General features: G+C 55.3%; 1 long non-coding RNA gene across 1 annotated transcript in view; it reads right to left on the bottom strand.

Annotated features, from left to right (window-relative positions):
* The window catches only part of LOC118451807, a 7,239-nt gene extending 2,959 nt beyond the window's left edge, over nucleotides 1–4,280 (bottom strand). The window contains exons 1-2 of the long non-coding RNA XR_004841364.1: nucleotides 4,187–4,280; nucleotides 2,288–2,289 (exon numbers count right to left, since the gene is read on the bottom strand). This is a non-coding gene — a long non-coding RNA (uncharacterized LOC118451807). The remainder of the gene's footprint in view (nucleotides 1–2,287; nucleotides 2,290–4,186) is intronic.
* Nucleotides 4,281–4,286: the final 6 nt, after the last annotated feature.

Here is a 4,286-nt window from a genome sequence, read left to right as displayed (position 1 = left end):
CACCCTCCCCCCCCCAGCCTGTATGGATACTGGGGGTTACCCCGACCCAGGTGCAGGACCTTGCCCTTGGCCTTGTTGGACCTCATGAGGTTCCCATGACCCCACCTCTCCAGCTTGGCCAGGTCTCTCTGGATGACATCCCGTCCCTCTGGCGTGTCAGCCACACCACTGCCAACTGTCAGTGCCCATAAGGCTCTAGTCCATACAGCTGCAGGCATCTGCCGTACCGGTAATAGCCAACGCAAGCTTTATCAGCCGGAGCACCAGTGAGGTTGCTGGAATACCCTCGGAGGCTGGAGCGGCGGCGGTCGGGCTCCTGCTGCTGGTTAACGAGCTGCCTTGTGCAGTCGGACACTTACAACAAACTGCATGCGCCGGATTTTGTTTGACGTGTCTGCAAACTGTCCGCAGAGGAGCGGAGGGGCTGCCAGGACGGATAACACAATAACCTGTGAAATTCAGCCTCCTGCCTGGGATTACAGCTCGTGTCAGCCGGGGGAGGTGCAAGGAACAAGGCAGCAGGGTTGTGGATGGGAGGTGATGGTCTGCTTGTGAGCGGGCGCTGGGGCTGGGCTGTGGGCAGGGCCTGAGGGGCAAGAAAATGCAGAATTTTCAGATACAAATCCCGTGTCTGCTCGGAAGCCAGGCAAGAACTTTCATTAACTTCGTGATTTGCTATGTCACAGAGCAGAGCAGAGAGATTTCCCAAGAAGAGGCAGAGGAGCTTCTTGAACAGTTTAAAGATGAGAAGTTGCTCCTCCTGCTTCTGTTTTAGCCCCATCCAACTCTCACCACGGTCACTGGGAAGGGTGGGAAGAGTCCTGCGGAGGGAACCGGTACCTGGGTCAGCTTCTACCTCTGCTTCGGAAGGATGCGTGCTTTGCTCCCGGCGGCAGAGGGGGGTATTTGGTGTGGTTTCTCTTCACTGCATGCTTCTGAGCACGTGTTCGTAATTCACAGTGTTTCTAAAGGCTACGATGATGAGGGGACTGGAGTTCAAGGAGGATGAGGAATTCCTGGAGAGAGCCCAGAGGAGGCCAACAAGGATGATGGGGGGACTGGAGCATCTCCCCTAGGAGGAAAGGCTGAGGGAGCTGGGCTTGTTCAGCCTGGAGAAGAGAAGGCTGAGAGGGGATCTCATCAACACCTACAAATATCTCAAGGGTGGGGGTCACGAGGACGGAGCCAGACTCAGTGGTGCCCAGCGCCAGGACAGGGGGCCATGGGCATGGGGGCCATGGGAACATGGGCCATGGGCACAACCTGAAGCAGAAGAGGGTCCAGTCGCACGCGCCTGTGAGGGTGCCCGAGCCCTGGCCCAGGCTGCCCAGGGGGGCTGTGGAGTCTCCTTCTCTGGAGATCTTCAACCCCATGTGGCGCCCTGTCCTGTGCCCCCTGCTCTGGGTGAGCCTGCTTGGGCAGGGGGGTGGGACTGGGTGAGCTCCCGAGGGCCCTGCCAACCCCGGCCATGCTGGGATTCTGTGTGATTCTGTGAGCTGCTGTGATCAGAAGTTTTGCAACGGCGTGGCCACCTGCGTTGTGTTCGTGGAAGGCGTCCTCTGCTCCGGGGCGTGCACAGGAGGAGAGGGGAGAGCGGACCTGGAAGCTCAAGCGCTGCGCTGGATGCAGCACCCTGGCACGCAGGTCCATCCTCGGCTCCAGCCCTGATCCCGAGCAAACACCTTCATCTCCAGTATTTCACCTGCCTGAAACACGGGTGTTGTTCTGCCGATTGAATTAATGAGCCATCTGAGGCAAGGGCACGTTAGGCGCGCAGGCGGGTGCACCTTATAGCACAGCGTATTGCTGATCTCAGCTTTATCTGCTACAACGCTATAAATACCAGTGGCAACACGGAGCAAAAGCCGCCAGAGTACGGCTGAGGCTGCAGCTGCACATTTTACACACGTTTCTCGGCAGATTTTTTAAAGTAAACTCTAGTTTTTCAACAGGTGATCCCTGATCGCGCCGGTTGTTCCTTGTTTGCAGACTTTTCTTTCCCATGGGCGCGCTCCCCACGCCCACTGCCGGCTGACGTCCCCGCGGAAGAGGAACGCCTGTCCCTTGCCTTTCCGCAGGGAGCTTGCCGAAAGGAGCCGGCATCTGGCAAAATGAAGCGTGGGGTTTTGGGTACGCCCCACATGCGTTTGGCAGAGGTGAGGATGGGATCCATCTGCCCGAGACGGGCTCCACTGGGGACCCTGCCTGTAGGCACGGCTGCTGCTCCGGGGCTTTACATTTTTCTCTGAGCTTCGCTATTTCAGAGTATCCAGCGTCTCGAGGTAACGCCTGCATTTCGCTCATCTGTTCGGGAATAACGACTGAACGTTTTGCTTTGGGGAGTTTCCCCCCAAGACTGCACCCCAGCAGCCACCTACGGCCACGGGGACACAGGAATTCGGCGATGTGCGTGCGGCGGGGCTCTGCGTCCCACCGTCATCCCCCACCAGACCTCATACCTCCAGCAGTGTCTTCTTCATCTTCCTCAGTTCAACGTGTCGGGAGAGGAGAGGGCAGGGCGGGTTTTGCCCAAGTCCATGCATGGCCAGTGAGCAGCACCAAGCCAGATTCAATCCAGCACCAGCCCTGCCACTTGGCTGCTAAAATGTGCTTTATTTCATGGGCATCCCGACTTGTCTGGAACCGGCAGCTGCTGGGAATGTGTCGGAGAACCTGTTCTCACAAGAGGTCCTGCTGCTCTTTAGATCAGCATGGTGTTGCTAAATTTGGACACAGTATTGATAAGCATCTGAGTCGGTAGATTTATCTGATCTGGACCTCTGAACCTGCTGAGTAGGTGGCACCTCTGCTGAGCTTTCATTGTAAAAAATGAGCTAGATCAGCAGATTTCCAGCCATAAAAAGAGACAGGGCATTGTGTTACCACCAGTCTGCAGAGAAGGAGACATCGCTTCATTCTTTTCCCTTAACCCTCTCCCATGGTTTGTATGTACCAGGGTTTTTTTTTCCCTGTGAATTCTCGTAGTCGATGCTATGGGCATTGCATTTTAATGGGAATTAATGGCATTTGCATTAGATAGTTGACCAGGACACCTTAACAGGAGGAGAGGACAGGAGAGTGTAGATGTTCAGCCCAGGAGAAGGCAGGCTGGGAGGATCACGGCACCACAGAATCACAGTTTTATGATGAGTTCTTGGTTTCTGTTCATACTCGGGGTTGCACGCCAGGAGAGCAGGAGGTCGGCGTGGGCTGAAGGGAGGTGGACCGGCAGTGGCGGCAGGAATACCATCGGGCTGGCAGGCAGAAGCATCCCCTGAGCCTCTGCCCGGCGCCGTGATGCTGCATAACCACCTCGGAGAGGACCTCAAGGGTTTGTGGGTGTGGAGAGCCCGGGGTGGTGTCTGAAGCAGGGGGAAACAACCCCTGCCCTCACCAGTGGAATGTTTGGGGATGTTACCCTCCTCCTCACCACCACTGCCATTGCTGGTGGAAAGAGCTGGGAGCTTGTGCAAAGAGGTGTGAGACGGAGACGGGCAAAGCTGCCTCCGAGCTTCACCAGGAAATTAATGGAATAACTATTGTGCCAGAGTGGTGCGCACCTTGGTAGCCCGTTCAATGAAACATGGGCAGGGCCTGGCAATTATTTGATGTTTCTTCCTACTCAGGCAGAAATCTGGACGAGTTTTTATTCTTTAATGAGTTGAACTGATCTCTCAGAGTAATTATAATTATGCAGCTAACACTTGATTACGCACCTCCTCAGCACTTCATCTGAGGAGGGGAAAAAAAAAGAAAAAAAAAATAAAATTAAAAAAAAAAAAAAAAGCCTTGGAAGTGGAGCTGCCTGACGTGAAAGTTCCCTCCAGTACCTGCAGATACTGAAGCTGCAGCAGAGTTGCCTGACTCACTCAACCCAAAAAAATAAACAATTAAAGGGAGGATTAATGAAAAAAAAAAAGTGTGTGTCCTGGTTTCGGCTGGGACAGAGTTAATTTTCTCCCCAGTAGCTGGCATGGTGCTGTGGTTTGGATTTAGCGCCAGAAGAATGCTGGTAACACCCTGATGTTTCGGTTGTTGCGGGGTAGTGCTGAGACTGGCCAAGGGCTTCTCAGCTCCCAGCTCTGCCAGGGGCACAAGGAGCTGGGAGGGGGCACAGCCAGGACAGCCGACCCCAACCGACCCCAGGGGTAACCACACCGTATGGCGTCACGTGCAGTATAGAAACCGGGGGAAGAAGAAGTAAAGGGGGGGACATTGGGAGCGATGGCGTTTGCCTGCCCCAGTCACCGTTACGCGGGATGGAGCCCGGCTGGCCCGGGGGGGGC

This window comes from Egretta garzetta, unplaced genomic scaffold (assembly GCF_000687185.1).
Source record: "Egretta garzetta isolate BGI_Z169 unplaced genomic scaffold, ASM68718v1 scaffold602, whole genome shotgun sequence".
NCBI lineage: Eukaryota > Metazoa > Chordata > Aves > Pelecaniformes > Ardeidae > Egretta > Egretta garzetta.
This window is presented reverse-complemented; position numbering and strand designations above follow the sequence as displayed.